General features: G+C 58.4%; 1 protein-coding gene across 21 annotated transcripts in view; it reads left to right on the top strand.

Annotated features, from left to right (window-relative positions):
* The window catches only part of Gid8 (GID complex subunit 8 homolog), a 29,883-nt gene extending 9,866 nt beyond the window's left edge, over window positions 1–20,017 (top strand). For 3 of the 21 annotated variants that reach the window (XM_087197601.1, XM_087197586.1, XM_087197603.1), the window contains 5 exons: window positions 1,513–9,520; window positions 9,682–9,872; window positions 12,893–13,917; window positions 14,393–14,529; window positions 15,217–20,017. The gene's annotated coding sequence lies outside the window, so the exon portion shown is untranslated. Of the gene's footprint in view, window positions 1–1,512; window positions 9,521–9,681; window positions 9,877–12,892; window positions 13,918–14,392; window positions 14,530–15,216 lie in introns of all 21 variants that reach the window. The other 18 variants (XM_087197595.1, XM_087197599.1, XM_087197597.1 and 15 more) reach the window with 18 other exon arrangements.
* The last annotated feature ends 442 nt before the right edge of the window (window positions 20,018–20,459 follow it).

Here is a 20,459-nt window from a genome sequence, read left to right as displayed (position 1 = left end):
TGTGGGTGTCACCAGGCCCTGGGACTGAGCCCTTGTGCACAGCAGTCAGAGGTTTGGGGACCACAGTTCCTTGACATGTGACCTCCCTGTCTTGGATACTCTGTCTCCAGGATGGGATAATCCTTGCCTTTGACATTATTTATGTAAAAGCAGAAGACAGTATTTGAATGGCTCTTGATGTGACTCGCTGTGGCGACGTTTGAGGGCCCGTGCTTCTGTGGGTGGAAGGTCCGGAGCTGGTGGCTGTTGTGGAAACCACAGAATGGCTCTGGGGTGGTGAACCCCGGGCCACGCACCCGCTGACACTGGGTGCTCAGTCAGCACAGATCTGGGGCATGTGTCGATATTTAACAGGTTCGTCTGTTGTTGGTGGGTGTCTCCTGTTTGGGGTCCAGTATGACCATAACACAGAAGAAAAAAATCATCGTTTTTTTTTTTTGATACTGGGGATCGAACTTGGGACCTTGTGCTTGTGAGGCAGGCAGTGGAAACACTGAGCTAAATCCCCGGCCCGAAAAAACCATCTTTTGAGGCTGTTGACTCTTTTGCATCTGGCTGTGAATGAGAGAAGTAACTGCTGAAGGTGAATGGAGTCTGGGGGATACATTGTACATATGCGGGTCACATTGCAGTCTCGCCTGCCCGCCACTCTGCAGTTTCAGTGGGAGACTTAGGTCTGACGCTTGGAGCTCCAGGGAAAACCGCCAGAGTGCAGTTGTGCACTGAGCTGGGTGTGACTGCACTGCCCGTATCCAGAGGCTGAGCTGTGTATACCAGGGGCCAGAGTGGCGCCCAACAGACTCTTCTCGGCTCTGACCTCGCCCTCCTACAGGGTCGCCTCCCTCCTACATCCGGTGTCTGACACTGATCATTTCACAGCTGGCTTTTGGACGGGAAGCACGCTGGTCTGTCAGTGAGGACTCTGTGTGGAGGGTCCTGGAGGAGTGGGGGAGCTGGTGGTGGCCAGACTGGTGAGGGCTGTATGCACACACCCACGTTCTCTGCTGGGCCAGACTCGTGTGACCAGCCAGTGTCTGAGGACTCCAGTTAGAAATCTGGATTAGTGGTGTTTATAAGATTCATACTGAAGTCACCAGCACCTTGAAAAGAAGGAGCTGTCCAGAGCTTCCAGGATTATTCCACCAGCAGACCCTGCACTGCAATTGTCGTTGTTAGGAAGCCTATCCTGGTTTCCAGTGGAGCCTCGTACTTCACTGTCCCACTTTTCTCTCTGCCATTACAGTGTTCAACCCACAAGGTGGACCCCCGCTCCCGTAGTCACTTCATGCAAATTGTGCCCAGCATGGAGATCTTACTTCTTACAGTTGCCTGTCAGTGACAGTGGAGAGAAATGCTAGTATTTCAGTCCTACTTGGACTTCTCTTCTTGAGATTTGAACATGTTGGGCTGGGAAGGGGTAGGGATTAGGTGGAGTCTAAGGAGGACACCCCAGCCTGATGTGGCCGTAAAATGTGTCATCTGGACCCGTACTTTCCTCTGTGTCCTCTGCAGGATGGTGCTGGAAGCTGACGAGAAGGTGATGACACAGCGAGCTGTGAGTTACCTTAGGGGAAAGCACAGCATGTCTCCCTGCAGTAGCACTGGCAGTGCGGAAGCAGGCCAGTGTGACAGGTGGGGCCACACTGGAAGTCAGAACACAGGCCCTCAGCATCCCTGGACAGCAGGTGTGACAGCTCTGTCACACAGGTCACCCTGCGTCCCAGAAACCCAGGTGTTACCTGTATGCTATCGCATACCTGTATGTTACCTGTATATGATTTTCCACCTTGAACTGCAAGTTGAATGAAGGTAAAAGGCAGCTCAGAATCAACTAGAAGCCTGGGACGTGTCCACCCTGGCCACTGCCAATGCTCACCTGCCTGCAAGGCACGGTCCTTCGGCAGCTCTGGCTGCACCTACACCTCTGGGGTAGCGAGGGCAGGGCCAGGGCGGCGTGCCGTTCTCCCCCAGACCCACCTCAGCGACCATCTGCAACCTGGTCCTGTGAGTGCCTGTGGCCCTGGGGCCTGCCACTGCCCTGGCTAACCTTGAGCTGTGCGAAGCAGCCCTGGGTGATCCTGTGACACTGGGGACTTCTGACGCAGACCCCCAAGGTGGGCTGCCATGACCCACCTGCCTCCTTCCCCTTCAGCAGCAGCCCGGTGGGCACCCACTCCCACTGTCCAGGCCTTTGTCCACCACCCGTGGCTCGCTCTTTCATGCAGACCTCAAGTACCTTGCATGTCCTTCCCAGCCCAGCCTATTTGAATAGCGTTCTCTCCCTTTCTTTGCCCATCCCAGACCATCAGCTTCGAGAAATGTCAAATGTCCACGCCAGTGTGATACTTGATCTTTATCAAAGATCTTCATGGAATGGATGACAGTATTATTGGCCATAAATTTCGGGACAATTCCCAAGCTTTCCTATGCCTGGGCTACAGCTATAGGAGTATGCCTCTTTCTGCCAACACTTTTGTATCCCATGAGCATCTGATATGGTTTGGATAGTAACCCTGCTTTTAGGTCCTAATTTTTTTTTCAGTCCTAGGGACTAAACCTAGGGCCTTGTACATGCTAAGGACTTGCTCTACCACTGAGCTACACAGCAGCTTCAGGCCCCAGTATTTTTTAACAGTATTTAGCAGGTATGTGGAGCTGGGCAGTGCAGACCTGGAGACAGATAATGTCAAAGCCCTGCGGGGCTGAGCTGTGGAAGGAACACAAATCCCTGTCCTACCCAAGGTCCGCTGCTGTGGTGTCGAGGGACTGGATCCTCCCAGGGTCCTTCTCCAAAGCCAAGAAATCCCCATGCTAAACCTCAGGGGCTGCCTCGGCTCAGGCATCCTTCCTGTGGGACAGCAAGAGGGCTCCCTGTGGTCTTCCCGGATGTCAGAGGGGTAGGGCAGGACCCAAGGTGGGGGAACTCATCCTGGGAGCAACAGACAGGCCAGAGGGAAGTGCTGCAGGGACTGACACATGGACTTGGGCGGCGCTGGTGGGTGGGGGGAGGTGGGAAGCGGGAGGCCAGGGCATTGAGAAGGCTGCGCCCACACTGTCCCAGCACCACAGCCTGACGCAGCAGCCGGCCACAGACCAGGCCTGCAGGGTCGAAGCGCAGTCGAGGATGCCCTGTGGTGGTGGTGGGGGGGTGTTTGGGGAGGGAGCTGAGGCACTGCCACCTGGTGGGCAGCCCAGTTGACAGCAGGGACCTGGAGGCTGCCGCCCTGCCCACTCTGCAGTGGGCCACCTTTCTCTCCCTGAGGCTGGCACAATCCTGCATGGCAGTGTCCACCCCTGGAAGGAGGGACCCCTCCCACCACCAAGTCCCAAAGCCCAGAAAGTGGCCCCTGAACCCTACTCCCAGCTGGTGGGTGCTGGGAGTCTCAGGCAGGGAAGCATCTCCGAGGCCTGGCAGGGGGCACCAACTCAGGCTCACCCTCAGATAGACCCTGGGAGAGTCAGGCTGGGACAAGTGCCCTGCTGTCTCCCTAATGAGGATGAGGCCAGCGGGTCACCCACCCCGCTTGTATTCTGTTTCCAGCATCCCTACTGCTCCATAGGCAGGTGACGTCCACAAAGCAGGAATGAGCTGGTGGGAGGGTCCAGGGGGGAGTCTGCACCCCACTCTTATTCTGGAAGCCAGGCCCCTCTGCCAGGGTGCTGGACCAGAGGCAGGGTCTGAAGGCCCAAGCCAGCTGAGTCCCCAGAGAGCCTACCTTGGGGTACTGGGAGAAGGGCTGGGGTGGGCCAAGGAGTGGGGCCTCCGTTGGATGCTTGGCCAGATGAGGGCACAGCAGAAGCTCAAAGAAGCTGTGCCAGGACAGGGCCTTGGGGGAGAGGCAGAGCCGCACCAATGTGGAGAACCTCGAGGCCGGGCCTTGGGTGTGCCCGGATCAGGGAGCCTCCAGGCCCACCCCATGTTTACCAAGGTGCCTCCACCTGGCCTGGCTGGCTCCTGAGGTGTGGCCTCTGCAAACCTCACTGCAGGTTGCAATGTGACAGCTCCAGCATTCACCATGTCACTTGCTCCCCTTGCCTTGGCAGGGTGGTTGCAGGAATTCTGGGGCCTTATGGGGTTGCGCCCTCCACAGTCCATTCGTGGGTTATAATCACAGCAGAGGTGCTCTTTCAGCCAGTGGGGCCTCCTCCAACAGACCTGTGTGGTTGGGAGGCAGGTCTCTGTGAATCACAGTGGCTGGCGAGGAGGGCTGGGGGCAGAATTTGGGAGAGGCTTGCTGGTCAGTGACCCCTGGTGCCCGTACGTGTCCCTTCTCTGAGTCAAGGACCACATGACCACCTGTGTACACAGCTGTGGATGCTTCTGAGGGCTGGCTGCAGGAAGCGGAGGCTGTAGAAGGCTCACAGGAAGTACCACACAGAGTCCTGCAAGTGCGCACTGGATCTTTTCAGGTGCTCCTGCCTCAAGTAAGGTGGGGCATTCTGGGCCTGGAGCCCAAGGCGCCCTCAGGCACCTTCCCTGTCTGTTGCCCCCTCCACCCAGACTTCCTTCTCTGTGTCCTCAGAGCTGTGGAGGTTGTTTCTCTCCTGCCTCCAGGGCCCAGGGAGGAAGCAGGCCTTGCCTTCACCCATGGCTCCTGCAGGTGTTTCTGCCCAGTGCCTTCGTCAGGGCATACTGGTTGCCTGGTAGCCGTTGGCTTCTCCTGTTGCTCTGTGCCCACTTAGGAGGCCAGGCAGCGCCATGCTCTCTGCCCTATACCAGCCTTTTGAAGGAGGTGGGACCCTAACTGGGCGCCCTCACAGAGAGCAGCAGGGCCAGGCCTTTGTACACGCATTTAGGGAGTGGTGGATCCTGGGCAGATCCCTGATCCCTTTCTGGTGGAGGTGACCCCTTTGCTGGTTTGACCACGTAAAGGAATAAAGCCCTTTTTTTTAGACAAGGCCTTGCTGTGTAGTTCAGGCTGGCCTTAAACTCACTGTGTAGCCCAAGCTGGCCTTAAACTCCTGGGGATCCTCCTGCCTCAGCCTCCCTAGTGCTGAGATTGCAGGCATGCACCACCACGCCCAGCTAAAGCTCCTTTTTAAAGGCACCTTTAGACTATGGCTCAGTGGGAATTTATGAGTGTCACTCCTATACCTGTGGTGTAATCCTGTGCATCCAAGTCAGGTCAGAGCAGACTCTTCCTGCACATGTTGACAGAGAACTGGCCCAGGACAGCTTTGGAGGCCAGGCAGGGCTTGGGACAGGGCTAGGCAGGCTGGGGGCCGCTGGCAGTTTGGACTCTCACCCTGTTTTCCCAGTAAACCAGTGGCAGTGTTTGCTCAGGACAATTTCCCAACAAGGGATAGAAGACAAGAAACAGGTGCACCGAGGGGGCTCTTGCAGGGCAAGGTTTTGTCAGATTCAAAGATGGACTCCAGAGGAGACGTGGGTACCTGAGACTGGGCAGTTCAGGCCACTCCCAGGGAGCAGTCCAGGGTCCCGTGTCACATTCACACTGGAGAGGGGATCAGAAACCCAGCTTCTGGTGGATTGAGAAAGCCCCAGGCTGGTCTTTAACCCATACATGCAGGCCCAGCTTAACAGAGTTAGAGCCTTCCCTGAACCAGCTGCTTTGACGTTCCCCTGTGGACCTCAGAATGATTGTGCCCACCTGGGTCCTTGCTGTCTGGAGGCTCTCTGCTCCCTGGCTGACTACCCACCCAGCTCCTTGACCTAATCTATAGAGATGATTGGTATTTGGGGACCTGGGTCTAGAGAGGCAGTGAACTGAGCCCACTTACTATGAGGCATAGCCATGCTCAGCCCTGAAGCAGGGAGCCCACTGAGACTTGGAGGGGTAGACTCAGAGCTCATGCCTCTCTGAAGAACTGGGGTCCCCAAGTGTGTGTCAAAGCACTCAGCTCTCCTTGGACCCATCACCAGCCCACTCATCAGGTCTGGACAGTCCAGGCACCACCTTAGGGTGCCGTCAGAGCTCAGAGATCTCCCCTGGGACAGGTTCCAGTGAAGGTGCCAGCACTCCTAGGGTGGAGGTGGCCTCAATATGGACCATCCTTCCCATGCCAGCCCCATACCTGGAACCTGGAGAAGGCTGGGGAGGGCGGATACCTGCCCATATGCCTACCCATCCAATCCGCTCGTTCCTCTGCCAGGTCCTCAGTACCACAGCGGTGGGCAAGCCCAAGGACCTCCTTCTGGGCAGCATGGGGTGGACTCTGCAGGGTCCCACTCATCCACCGTCTGATCCCAGTGACCCCGCTCTGTCCTGACAGCTTCTCTTTGAGAATCCATGCTGCCCTCCCCTGCTGGACATCCCTTGTCACTGATGACTTCAGTTCCTGGCTTGTGGCTTGAAGCCTCCTTTCTTGCCAAGTGTTGCCATTTTCTCAGTGACTTTGCTGTCCCCATTGGCTGTCCATCTGGCACCTTGGCCTTCATCTGGCTAGCCTGTGAGTTTGCCCTCCATCTGGGCTTCCAGCACTCATACCAGGGCCCTGTGGCTCAGTGTGGCCTGGAGCTCCAGTTGGGCCCTTCAGCATCTTCCCTTCTAGCTCTCATCCTGCCCCCAGGGCTGGAGAGTGTGTCCTGAGGTCAGTGCCCCAACCCTTCGGCAGCAGCTATGGTCCTGTCTGCCATCTACACCCCTTCAGGGCTGTCCTGCTTCAGAGCTGGACTGACTCATACCTGCCTCCCCAGATGTCCCTACTTGTCGCATCACTCACCACATGGACTGTGCTGAATCTCTCTCCTTTTTTTTTTTTTTTAAATATAAACACCTGAACTGTGTGTTTCAGAATCACTGTGAAGATAGTACACAGTTTCTGAACACTCCACCTGCTGTGTTCCCTGTTAACATCTTAAATGAGTAGAACTTGCCACCATCATGAACCGACATTGATGCGTCATTGTCAACCCAAGTCGCTGTCCCTCGGCTTCCTTCTCCCCAGTGTCCCTGTCCAGGCCCCTACCTGGCGTTTAGTGGTCACAGCTCTGGGGCTGCTGTGGGCCATGGCGGCTTCCCGGATGTCCTGTTGCTGATGGCAGTGCCCAGGGAGATGGCCAGGTCTCTGTGGACTGCCTGCCCCTACTGATGTCTCCGTTTCCTCACCTTTGGCCTGGGGCTGTGGTGGCCTAGGAATCTCATCATGACCTGCTGTTGCCAACCCTGGCCCATTTTCTCACCTTGCAGCATGCCAATTACTAAAATAGTGAGTTGTGCAAGATAAAGAGTTTGTTCACTCTGCAGCGAAGCATGGGATAGAAGAGCAAGACTTTGTCCACCTCCCCAGGACAGTGCTTGGGGAAATTCAGGGGCTGAGGTGCAGGCAAAGGCATTTGGAAGTTAGGAAGTAACAGGTGGTCTATGCTTGCATGGTCACATCCATCAGCAGTTGCATCCTGCCCCTCGCATCCACATCATTGCTACTTCCAAAGTTGGTTATTTCTAAAGTCACCTAAAGCAAGTGACTAAGAGCTAGCGAAGCAGATGAAGTCCAGAGGGCCCACTGGGGTTTCCCCCCAGGGTCTCTTATTAAGGTCCCTGCTGGATTGGCAGGGTCAATATTAATGTAAGACTCATTAACTCTGAAGAAGCAAGCGAGGGAAAAGAAAGCCCTCCTCGTAGAGTTTTCCTGCTCACCGCAGGAGCGTTAGAATGGTGGTGTCACCTTGCAAGGTGTCAGGTGGAGACCAGCACTCGGGAGGCCCCGTCCCGCACTCTGCCCAGTGGACCTTTCTGCCCTCACTGCGCCTGGAGCGCCTCCTACCCAGATGCACCCACCCCACCATCTGCTTCATATCCAGACAAAGGTCCTGGGGCCAGTGGAGTGGGCAAGTTTTCAGTTTTCTTTGGTTTCTACTGATCATTTCAGGCTGGCGGAGTCTGGGTCTGCTCAGCTCCCAAGTGTCTGTGGCCAAACCCCTCGGCAGGGCTGGGGAGGACTGAAGAACAGAAGGAAGGGAAGGTGGGGCTGGGGCTGGGGTTGCTGGGCCTGGACCCAGGGTCCTGAACTCTGAGCAGCCGGAGCTGCAGAGAGGCTCTCTCTGGAGCCTCTGTCCTGCGGATCCTGCAGCCCTGGCAGAGTTGTCGCTTGTTGGCCCGTAAACTAGTTATTTCCCAGTTTTGTGCTGAGCCAGGAACTGGAGGGTGAGAACAGCCCATGAACTCAAGGCCAGAGACTCAGGGGGAGCCCACAATGGCTGCAGGCAGAGGGTCCCTGAGGGCCCCTGCTTCACCTCGGGTTCACCTAGTGCCACACCCCAGAGGATTGCAGGACTTCTCCCAAAGGAAGTAGCCGCTCAGAAGCAGGAAGGAGCCAGCTGCCCACGTGTCCTTCCTTAGCCCTTCCTCGTCTCACAGATAAGTGTGTGCTAGGACACGGGGCTGCCATCCTGAACCCATGCTTCTCCTCTGCGGTGTGGCTGGTGAGCAGCACATGTACAGGCTGCAGAGCCCTGCAGCCGGGGTCCAGGAGACTGCCATGCCAGCCACCTGCCTGGGCCCATCCCCTCCCTTTCCTGGGCACATCAACCGCACCCCCTGTCCCCAGCCAACCCAAGACACCCCAAGCAGGGGAGGCAGAGAGACCTGTTACAAGTCACTCCAGGAATGCTGGGGTTATGGTCTGCCTTGGATGAGACCTCACTGGAGGCAACTAGGCTCCCATGGAGCAGGAGGGTCCTAGGGACCTGGGCCCCTTCGTGTTGTTCACTTTGTTGATTCACTTCCTTCCCTTGGTCTTTCAGCAGTCACAGAGCAGCACAATGAGCTGCACCTGGGGACTGTCCCTGGCTAAGTCCTTCTGAGGTCCCGACCTCGACAGCACTGCTGTGTCCTAACGTGGCCCCCACCCCGTCTACCCCAGGACCTCTGCTGCACAGGCCTGGCAGCTTCCCTGTGGGTCCCTGGGGCTCACTCTTCCACTCCTGGGCCCTCCTGCTACACCTGATCCCGGCCACCTCAAGTCCACTGCCACCTCTCAGTGGGTTGTGAGCTGTCAGTTCTACCTGACTGCCTTTCTGTGTCACTGTGGCCCACAGGAAGCTTGGGAATGGGGCACTGCAGGAGTCTGTCCTCAGTGTGGGCGCAGCTGCAGTCCTGGCACAGCACCTGCTCTGGCTATGGCAGCCCGTGCACACCCCGTTGTTCATTTAACCTGCCCCTACTATAGGCTGTTCTGGCTGTTTCCTGTCTTTTCTGTGTCCTGTCTAGTACCTGTCTGTGCTCTCCTGGGAGTCACAAGATGTTCATCAAAGAGGTGGACCCAGTTCCTAGCCTTTGCCCCTGTGTGACCATGTCCCAGGCGCCTGTGGAGGTCTCTCAGCAACCAGGGCTGCCCACGGGGCCCCTCCAGGGCCTGACCCCCTCCTCTTCCACAGGCCTCAGTGCCAGGCGTGGACGGGGACACTGCTGCTGGCCACCTGCCTGCTGTACTGCATGCGAGTTCCATGCCCGTCTGCACCGTCACCATGAGTCAAGATTTTGGCTGCTGGCTTCGTGCTCAGCAGCTTCTGGGGCCACTGCCTGGTGCAGGTGGTAGGAGGCCACCTTGGGGCCTGGTAAGTGCCTCCCCACGTCCCATCGCCCTGGCTCCAGGGGCACCTCTGGGGGAGGGTGGCCAGGAGGAAGGGCTCAGTCAGCGAGGCGCCCAGCGTCTGAGTAGCCACTCTGGGTGCACCAGGCTCAGCCTGTTGCTCAGCCCTGGGCTCCTCCTCTGCAGGGTGGAGTGTGACAGCGTCCACCCAAAGGCTGCTCTGTGAGAGGGTGCTGCCCCTCGGCCGCCGCAAGCCCCTCTCCTGTCCTGAGTCTCCTCCGGCATCGGGGGTGGGAAGATCATCCTGCTGTCAGCTGCCACCTGGGGCTGCATCACTGTCGCCACCTGATGCTCCCTCCCTCAGCAGCACCCGTCTGGTAGGTAAGGGCCGCCTGATCACTTCCCTCATGTTTCCGGCTTCAACTCTGGCACCAGACCAGGTGGAAAGGGCAGGACGTGCACATGTGTGTCTGGATGCTACCCTCTGCCCAAAAGTCTGCCCTGGGGAGGCCAAGCGATGTGGGGTGCCCTGGCATGTCTGCATATGTTATCCACAGCGCAGGTGCGTCCCGGGGCTTCCTGATCCTGTGGCTTTTCTGCATTGTGAGCATTTGCCCTCTGGAGAGATTGCAGCCCCCCAGGGGCAGGTGGCTGGCAGTGGCCCTTGAAGAACGGCACCTCCTGCCTTCTGAGCAGTCAGAAGAGACTGATAGAAAGCTCTGGGAGGGATCAGCCATTCAGTTCCCAGGTTACCTTCATGGACAAAAGTGTAGGCTCGGTGCCCTGTGGACACGGGCTGTGTGTTTCATAAGTTCCTCTCCTCATGCCCAAAGGGATCCCCCCAGAGCCTCTCTAGGCTGGGATCCAAGAACCCTCTAGAAGGAGGGGGACACGAGGTCATCTCCAAACTTTCAGGCTTCTGAGGAACCCATTGTCCAAAAGAAATCTAGGAGGGAATGGATCTGTAGAGCTACAAGTCCTGACTCCTCTCCTGGGAGAGGCGTGTGTCGGTGTATGAGCACGCAGGTGTGAGGTAGTGAGTGTGCAGGGCCCAGCCCAGAGGCTGGTGTGAGTGTGCAGGGCCCAGTGCGTGCAGCCTGGGAGCTGGTGGGGGAGGATGCCAGCCTGGGGGCGGAAGTCTTTCTCGCACGGTTCTTGCCGTGGCACCTCACATGGCTTTTGCGCAGACATTTGTTCCTCAGCCAGGTGTCATCCAAAGCCCAGCCTGATGGGTCCTAGGGCTGCTGAGGCGGTGAGGGGCCATGGGCACTGCTGGCTCCTAGCCCTAACCTGCACGGGTGGCCAGGACAGGCTCTCTTCGGGGCTTACCCACCCTCGTGGGCATTCAGGTGACTGCGGTGCCCTGCTTGCTCCAGGCGTGTGCTCCCCTGCCCTGACGGGAGGGCCAGCGGGCCTTTGCCTACAGCACTGTGGGGCTGACTCTCAGTTTGGGTAAGGCCCAGCCTCGGGGGCAGAGGAGGCCCCTGGGGTGTGGCCCTGAGGAGCAGCCTGCAGGGCTAGCAGGAGCGGGGGTTTGGTCCTTCAGTCTTGGTTGCCTCTCCAGGGCCTGTGCAGAGTATTTCTTTCATGCAGATTTCTGCCTCTCACTGTGGCTGGCGGGTGATACAGGCTGGGCCGCAGCCACTTTGTATAGCTCCTTTCATGCGTCCATGGAACCAGAGCCCATGCCAGCCTCTGCTGCTCATCCCTCCCCGAGGATCTGCAGCCCCTGAGCCCCGGTGTCCTCAGACTTGCCTTTCTTGAACCCACCCTTGGGGGCCTGGCGGCCCTCAGACTGTGGTGCCCCTGTCTGAGGGCGTGCCGGGTAGGAAGGCTGCCTGCTGGACTCATGGGAGGGTGACCAGTGCTCTCTGACACCAGGCTCAGGCCTTCAGTTTAGTTCAGCCAGGGCAGGAATCAGAGGGGCAGAGTGGCACTGAGAGTGGGCTGGAGCAGCCCTCAGGCGGAGTAGGGCGACTCCAATAGCAATGGGGTGTGCACAGCCTGCGAAGTGGGTCTGTCAGAGGAACACAGGGGAGGGGCCGAGCTCCTGGCTCACCTGCACTGGGATCCTACCTGGTGTCCTGTGGATCCTCGGGCCGTGGAGCATGGAGCAGAGAAGCTTCCATGTGGAGTACGGAGGGGCAGGGGGAGCCCTGGCCCCAAGATGGAGCCTGAGCGCCCTGTCCTGGGTGCTGTGCTGCCCCGGTGGGGAGGCCCCGGGAACAGGAAGGCAGCCTTGACGCCCGAGCCCTGTACTCTGTCTGCCATGGCAGTCACTCTCCCCTGGGCCTGCGGTCCAAGTGGGGTCTCAGCAGTTGGGGTACGCTGGGAGGGGACGATAGGACCCTCAGGACATGGGGAGGTTGGGGCTATTGGGTTGGTGGTGGCAGGGTTTTGCACCTAGAGATCTTTCTGAAATTCTGTCCTCTGTAATACAGGAAACAAGAAAATCAAAGTATATAGGTTTCACTTCAGTGTTTTAAGTCACTTTCTCTTCTCATTGCATTTTTTTGTTCAAAAGATCCACATGACAATTTGTGGGCCAATCTGAAGGCCTAGAAACAAGAAATTAAAAACAACTTGGGTCCCATAGCAGCTGTCCCTGCCCCCATCCCCAAAGCTGATTCCCACCCCGAACCCGGGATCCCCAGCCCCATGGTAGAAAATCTCTCCTGAACACTGGGAATCCTTAGGAAAACAAGCGGGGATGGGAACTTCCAGTCAGCTGCTTCCAAGGTGATGAAGATGCCTTCCTCCTTTGAGGCTCCTTGCTGGTGGAGAGTGGGTGAGGGTCACGGCCACCTCCTCCTTGTCCCCCTAGGACACTGGTGACGGGGCTGTGAGCTCCCTCCTCCTGGACCGGTGCAATTGGCAGGGTGTCCTTTACTTCTCGGGTGGCCTTGCCTTGCTCTGGCTGTGTTACGTGTACAGGTACCTGCTGAGTGAACACAGTAACTGTGGCCACGAAGGTGGGTCCTGGGGCCTCCACCCCTCAAAGCAGCCATTAAGCCAGAGGAGTCGCAGGGCCCTGGGGCTGTGGCTCTGGCCAGTTCCAAAGACTCCTCGAGCTTGCAGCCCAAGAGAAACCATGTGAGTGCTGGCTCTCAGCCTATCCGACCGTCTGATTCAATCCACCAATTCCCGTGCTAGGGACTAAGACAGATGTGGGAGACCTGTGGGCCAAGGCAAAGGTGGGTGGCAGGAGCAGCTGAGAGCTGGGCTGGCCAGGAAGGGCTCATCCCAAGGGCAATGCTGACTACTGGGGACAGGTTAGCAAGGGGCAGGGAGGTGCCCACCCTCTGGAGTGCTCCCCTCCCCAGCGACTGGTGTCAGGAATAGGCACAGGGTCACCTCATCCTGAGAGCTGTTGCTCTGAGCCCACTTGTTCCTTCAGACCTTGTCCTGCCCCTGGGCGTCCTGGTGCAAGGCCTACCCCAGGCCAGGCCCCCAAAGTGCCTTGGAGACAGCTCTTCTGGAAGCCTTCTGTCTGGTGAGCTGGGGCTGGAATGGACAAGCACAGCGTGGAGCCTCAGGGGCATGGGACTTTGGTGCCCAACAGGCCAAGGGGTGGGTAGCTCGCACAAGGAGGGTCCTGGGGCAGGTAGGACCCTGAGCCTTGTGCCCCATGCAGGGCAGCCGTCTGCTCCCAGCCGTCTTCAGCATGTGCCTTCTTCATCCTGCTATTCTGGCTGCCCATCTTCTTCAAGGAGACCTTCCCCCACTCCAAGGTGGGTCGCCCGCCCAGGCCCCATGCAGCATCAGCATCGGGAGGGCTGCAAAGCTGCCCAGGCCTGGACTGTGGGAAGACCCCATGGTCCCCGCGTGCAGCTCCAGGGGCCCTTGGCTCTGTGGTAGTTTTGACCCCTGTGGTCCCAAGCAGCAAGTGCTGGCTCTGAGGCCCTACGCTGTTCTCCTTGTGAGGCTGTAGCTTTCTGTGCCCAAGATCTTGACCTGCTGCCCAGCAGAGCCTGGCCCTTGGCCCAGCTGCTCCACCCAGGCGGTGAGCTACCCTCCCGGTTTTGGTGACCAGAATCTTGTGGGCTGCACATTCCTAGGGCAGAGGCTGCCAGCTCTGGCCCTGCCCAGTACTGGTGTGGGGAGCAGAATGGGGAATTAGGTGACAACAGCCCTGGTGGACCTGGCACTCAACCAGGGCTAGCGGTGGTCCAGGTGGGCATGGGTTGGCAGAGCCACCCTCCCCAGGCCCCTCTCCCCCCAGGGCGAGCCAGTGAGCAGGCAGAGCTCCCTGGGCAGTTGTGGACCTGGGGTGGCTGTCCTGCCTGTGCGTCCTCCGCTCTGTGGCCACCTGTGAGCCGAGTTCCTCCTTGTAGGGCAGGGTCTTCAACGTGGTGCCCTGGTTGGCTGCGATTCCCGCCAGTCTCTGCAGCGGGTTTCTCTCTGACCATCTCGTCGGTCGGGGTGAGTCCTGGAGAAAGGTGCCCACCCACAGGGCCACCCGTGCCTTTAGAGTAGAGGGTCCTGCCCTCAGAGCCAGCTCGGGGAGCGGGCACAGGCCCTTCCTCCTCAGGCTCAGGCTCCCCACTGGAGGGTTCAGGTGGACGAAGTGAGAGGACGCTGGCCTCTCGATGGGTCTGGCTCTGGATGCAGCCACATCCAGACATCTCAGGGAGTCGCTTTAGGAGTCAGCAGTACAGTGTCCTTCAGATCAGCCAGCAGGAAATGGGTCTGCAGGTTTGCGCCTGTAAACCTGCTTTCCTGTGCTTTTCCTGTCTCTAGTCTCAGGAGCAGCTTCCAGTGCTGCTTCAGCGTGAGCTGGGAGAGCTGGGGTGCACACAGGACTGTCTCCCCATAACTGACACCCTCTTCCTCGCTCTGCCAGCTCTTTCACCAGGCCCTGTGGCCACTCAGCCACCTTCTCTCCTGTTTCTCATAGCAGGTTCTGCGTTAACATCCGGGACCTGGCCCCGTCCTGTGCTGGCTTTCTGTTTGGTGAGGATGCTGCTCACACCGCAGTGGGCATTCTTGATGGCCTGTTCACAGGTGTAGCCAACACTGCAGGGCCCTTGGCAGGTGAGGGGCCTCCGTGCCCAGGAGTCCCCTGCTCTTTGGGTTGGATCCCATAGGGGAACTGGCAAGGGGCTGGGTGGGGCCTTCCTCCCCCAGATCCTCCAGCCCTGTGGGTGAGGCGTGGCAAACTTGGAGGGGTCCTGGCATCAGAGAAGGCGCAAGCCTGGAGCTGGCCCCAGAGACCACATAGCTGCCCTCTGAGGTGTCTACCTGGCTGCTGGCCAGCAGGGAGCCCCAGAAGGTAGTCAGATCCAGTAGGTTAGGGCCCCTCTGGCTCTCTGCCTCCTCTGAGTCCCAGGGCTCATTCTCACTCAGCCCCTCCTGTCACCTACCTGCTGTTCCACTTCCCTTTTGAGGGACACTGGGCGGAGGGACCCCTCTGGGGGTGATTTTCGTGGCCTACGAAGCTTCTTTCTTCTGAACCCTGCAAGTCTGAACTTGGCCCTCCCTTGGCCCAGAATTCAGAGGCCCGAATTCCCCCTGAGTGCACAGGGTGCTGGGGCCCATTCAGCCCAGCTCCGCTCCTGCCCTGCCCACAGCACTCACCTGGCTGTGCCTCCCTTAGTCCAGGTGTGGTGGGTGTGTGTCTGGACAGCTACCTGATTGACACCATGGGCTCCTGGGCCTGTGTTCATCCTGGTGGCCATCAGCAGCAGTCTGGGGCTGGGCGCCTTCCTGGTGTTCCGACAGGCCCAGAGGGTGGACCTGAGCTCTGCCCTTGAGGACCTCTAGCTTCCGACCCGCCCGACCCCAAGGGTCCTGATACCCGCAGCCCCAGGGACAGCATGCTCCATTTAAGACTCAGCTGATCTCGACCTCAAAGTGTAAGCAGAGGACAGAGACCAGCCAGTCGGTTGGCTCCTAAGGGACCCAAACAGCTGGAGGAAGGGGCTGGGCGGATGCGCATCATGAAGGCCGAGGCGGGACTGGGTTCACTGCTTCTCAGTCCCAGCGGTGGGGACGACCCTGCCTCGTCACAGTTGGTGGGGCTGCAGCCTGCCTGTGGGGACGCGTGCCTGTCTGTGCAAGGGCCACAGCGCAGGCTGAGCCTGTCCGTCCCTGACACTCGGCCTCATGTCTCCAATGGACGTACTCCACAGTGGAGGCCAGTGACCCAGCTTCCATGCCAGCAGCACCTGCCTGCCTCCCACCCCTCGTGACAATGACAAAGGTCTGCAGACCTTGCCCAGTGCTGGGGGCTCCCCATCCTCAGAGCCACAGTGCCGGGCAAGGCCGGGTCCTGCTCCCCCGCAGCCAGGCTGCTGCCACGGGAGGGCGGGCGGGCTAGATGCCCGTGACCACCTCTGGAGAGGCCCCTCAAAGCCCCTGAGAGGTGTCCTGGCTCTGTAGACCCCGGCCCCGCCTCAGGCCCTGCCCAGACACCCAGATGTCAGGGAACGTCGTGCACCCCAGAGCAAGGTGAATACTTCTCTCTGGCCTTATCCTGCCACCTCCCTTTTTATACCATGAGGAGGAGTTGGTGATTTCATGAATTAGGAGGTTCCCCAAATGGTATATGTATATGTATATGTATATACAGAGAAAAGAAACTAAAAATATGGAGAGTCACACCAAAGCTTTATTTAAATAACTATTAAACTATTTTAAAAGAAGATTACTATTTTTTAACACTTGGAAAAAATCTGGAGATTTGCACTTCATCCTCAGCACTTTTTTTAATATTTTATTTCATGATAAGTTTTCACTAAGTTGTCCCGGCTGGACTGAAACTTTCGATCCTCCTGCCTCAGTCTCCCAGAATGCTGGGATTATAGATTGAGACACCATGCCTGGCTAACACTTTTCGTTTTAAGAATAAATGTGTTAAATTACGTATCCCATTCATGATGAAGGCCCTGGGGAGTCAGAACTGGGTCAAAGGAGAATCCCTAGGTCAAGGACACTGATGTCCTGCCATGGCCCCTGTTGGTGTGGCTGGTCCTCCGAGACAGCATTTGCCTGACTAGGTAACAACTGTTGGCTGTGTACACAGCTTCCCAGAGCCCGGTGGCACCCCAGCACCAGACAGCCGGGGCGCTCTAACAGGACAGGGGTCGTGTTTCATATAAGCACCGTTTTCCCCATGGTCTCAGGTCTTGATCAAAAAGAATCTTGCAGCAAGCGTTGGTTAGGACAGGAGACTGGCCTGGGGAGGCTCCAGATGCCTCCACCCACGTAGTCCTGAGGTTGGGGAGCCCCCAAGGAGTCCCCTCCTACAGACTCCAGGGACAGGGGTTGCCCCCGATCCTCTCAACACATTTACACTGTGCAGCTGCCCATAGAACTGTCATCTTGCGAAACAAACACATCCCCCGTTAACTGCTACCCCCTCCCCTCCCCTAGCGCTTCTCACCTCCGAACCCAACTCCTCCAGGGACCGCCTAGAAGTGAACCAGTGTCTCAGGCTGGGTCCTTCTTTCCCTCCACGTGAGGTTTGCAGGTGCACTGTGCCGTAGCAGGTGACAGAACTTCCTTCCTTCCCAAGGCTGGATAATATTCCATTGTACGCATGGGCCACATTTTCTTTATCCTCTGATGTATATCTGAGTTGCTTCCTCCCCTGGGCTCTCGTGAACAATGCTGGGGAGAACGTGCGTGTGCAGTTAGTGCCTCTGTCTTTCATCCACAGCCAGTTGTGAAATCTCTGAATATGAGAGGAAGTGCCCTTCTCCCAGAACTCTGCGTCATCCGGGGTCTCAATGCCCCTGAAGCGATGCGGGTTGCTCCACATGGGCAGGCCCTGCCGGACACGCCCAGGACCTCAGGCTCCAGTGTATGCTACTGGGTCTCACAGAGCTACTGGGCCCCGGCCTGTGGACCTGCATCTGTGCTCTTCTATCATTTCCTTGAAGAGCAAGGTTGGGCGAAGCTTTCGGCGAGGGTTTGAGGCACAGGCCGAGGTGCACAGGGCCCAGTCTCTCCCTCACACTCCTCCTGGACTGTCACCCTAGAACAGGGTCCTGCCGGGAGGTGTAGGTGGCGAAGAGGGGACAGCCCAGCCCCAGCCCCAGCAGGCCATGGTCTGTGTCTCTTGTTGCTGCAGACATCCAGACTCTGCCTCGTCCCATGGGGCAGCCCTGGAGGAGGGGAGAGGCACCTGCACTCAGCGTGACCCACCGGGAGGCTGAGCCGGAAGAGCAGCACCTAGAAGTTTGTTCAGCACTGGGTCCTGACCCAGCTCCTCCGGGTCAGTCCCAGCCCAAGCAGCTGCCAGAGCCGGGGCTCTATGGCTGTCCTGAGGATGGTGTGGGTGGCAGGACAGCCCCTCCGAGGTGTTCAGATGGTGAGATGGGCCCGTGGGGCACAAGGTCTGGCAGGACAGGACTCTTCTGCATATCTGAGAGCTGGGCCGGGAGGGCAGCCACGGGGCAGGGGCAGGGCCTCCTGGGCTGCATGAGCCAAGCGGGTCTGAGCAGGACCTGCAGCCTTCAGCATGAGTGGTGAGATGCAGCTTGGCTGCCTTCTGGGGCCACTGCAGGTCCGTCAGGCTAGGAGCCCCAGCCGCGGGCCTGTACATGCACAGAGCTGACGGGCCATTGTTGGGGACCACCCTGCCTTCAATGAAGGTCTTCAGGGGCAGATCCTCAGTCTCCTGGACCCAGTACCTGGAGCCCAAAGCTCTGATTTCTGGGACAGAGCTTTCAGAGCCCGCAGTGGTTTCTTGGGCAATAGTGCTACCCAGACCAGACGAGTCCAGGGACTTGTGTTGGTACCTCTCTCCTACCAGGCCCAGACCCCCAAAGACCCTCCTCGTGCCTCCATTCCCTGGGAGCAGGGGCTCTGTGAATAAGCACAGGTCTGAGTGTGCATCGATGGACACGCATGCTCCGTGCTGTGTGCGGTGTTCGCACCGGTGTGGCCCCCAAGCTTAAGACATGGCCATTGTCATTCCTGATGAGGCCGACAGAGGGCGCCAGGGGACAGGGCTGTGCTCTCTAGGCCCAGAGGAGGCTGCTCCGTGGAAGAGCACCGGCAGAGGGAAGAGCATGGGTGATGGTGGCGGCGGAGGAGCGTTCCCCCCTGCTCACTGGGCTGGGGCAGGCGTGAGGCCGTGGATGCAGCAGAGGCCTGACCCTGGCCCTTGGTCCTCTGGGGCTGCTGTTGTGCAGGGTGGGGTGAGGGCTTTTGTGGGGCCTGATATGAAGCCAGAGGAGCCCTCCTGTGGGGTCACTGCAGTGCCCCTCCATTGGCTATCAGGGCCGGACATGTGTCTCCTAACCCCGCCTTAAAGAGAAGATAAGGAGGCTGCAACCAAGCTTTGGCAGAAGTGTCCACCTGCTGAGGGTTCTGCCTGCTCCTAGGGGTCAAGCCTTCATTGTGGGCTTGGATCCAGGCCCGCACAGGCCACAGGGAACAGGAGAGGGAGGGGTCTCGGTGCAGGGCTCCTGGGGGAGCCAGGCCACTCCAGGGTGGTGGGCTGAGGACTCAGCACCCGCTGCCTTGCCGTGGCTTGCAGGAAGGCTCCGGGGTTGCATGTGGCTTTTGCGAGTCTTAGCCTCTGGCCCTGCTGAGCTCCCTGCTGTGCCTCTGGTCATTCCCCACATTCCTGGAGATCCTGAGCCCTCCTCCCTCCCAGCCCAGCCTTCGGGGCCCAGGGCCTGTTCCTAAGCCCCGGGGGATCCCCCATGTAGGTCTCTCCATGTACCCCACCCCCATTCCCAGCTCCTATGCAGGTTGTCCCCTCCTGTCACCTTAAGTGACACCTTTCTGTCTTTTCTTCTATGCAGGGTTTTGTAGGGTTTTTGGGGGGTTTTTGGTACCGAGGATCAAACTCGGGACCTTGCGCTTGCAAGGCAGGCGGTAGAACCACTGAGCTAAATCCCCCGCCCCTATGCAGGGTTTTTAATGGCTGCTTTTTATTCATTAGTGTGTTAGTGTCCCCTCCACGTCTCTGGGCTGCCCTTGTCTGGGCCACTGTCCCTCAGCTGTAGGGTAACAATGCCCTGAGGCCCCCTTTTGCTTCCTTAGGGACTCCTGGACTGGGTCCCCTGGATGTGGCCACCCCCTCACTCGGAACAATGCCATTGGTTGTTGGGCCCCTCAGGAGCCCCCTCCATGCCCTGTCCTGCTGTCTGCCAGGGACAGGGACCAGGTAACCTGTCTCCCCCTTCCATGGTTCCTGCCAGACAGAGTGGGGGAGGAAAGATGGCCTGTAAGTTGGAAACACACTTCTGACAGGGATTTACTTTATTATGTTTAATTGAAAAGCGTTGAAGTCGGGGCATGAATATTCAGCATTGGAGGCTGCTGGCAGCGAGCCAGTTGCCTGTGGTTGGGACGTGCCCGGCAAGGGGCCTGTCCACGGGGGAGCGGTGGCGGGGAAGCTATTCATTGAAATAGCTTCATTAATTAGTAATTAACAGCAGGGTAATGACTGTGTCACACATCGTATTTCAGTGGATGCCCTTCATGTGTTATGGGGCCTTTAATTAAAGGATGTGCATTTTAATTAAAGGCCAGCTTGGCCCTTTGGCCCTTAGCATACAAAAGATGCTCCTGACTTTCAAAGAAGTTCTTGGGGAACTGGTGGTTGTGAGGGTCACAGGCCAGTGTGGAAAGGCACCCCACCCAGGAGCCACAGAGGGGAGGCACCCACCCAGCCCCTGGAGTACCCCGAGTCCTGTAGGGTGGGGAGCTGGGAGCTGGGCCTCATGGGAAGACGGAGCAAATGGGGCCAGTCTGCCCCCAGGCCCTTCCCCTTGTCCCAAGCAGATGACAGGGCAGCCGTGAGTGTTGTCCAGCCCGGCAGTCGCAGGCGGGTGCTGCGTCCTTCCACCCTGCAAGGAGGGTGCGCTCCTTACTGAGAGGGCTGGTGCCCACTCGAGGGACGGAGCAAAGCCCAGGGAGACGACCCTCCCGGCCCCTGGAGGCAGGCTGGGCAGGAGACAGGAGTCTCATCCACTGCTGTCCCCAGCGAGCCACTCTGATGGGCA

The sequence above is a fragment of the Heterocephalus glaber genome, unplaced genomic scaffold, assembly GCF_053883595.1.
Source record: "Heterocephalus glaber isolate CG9 unplaced genomic scaffold, H.glaber_assembly_v1.0 deba00001673, whole genome shotgun sequence".
Taxonomy (NCBI): domain Eukaryota; kingdom Metazoa; phylum Chordata; class Mammalia; order Rodentia; family Bathyergidae; genus Heterocephalus; species Heterocephalus glaber.
Note: the sequence above shows the minus strand (reverse complement) of the source record. Positions and strands in the feature narration are given on the sequence as shown.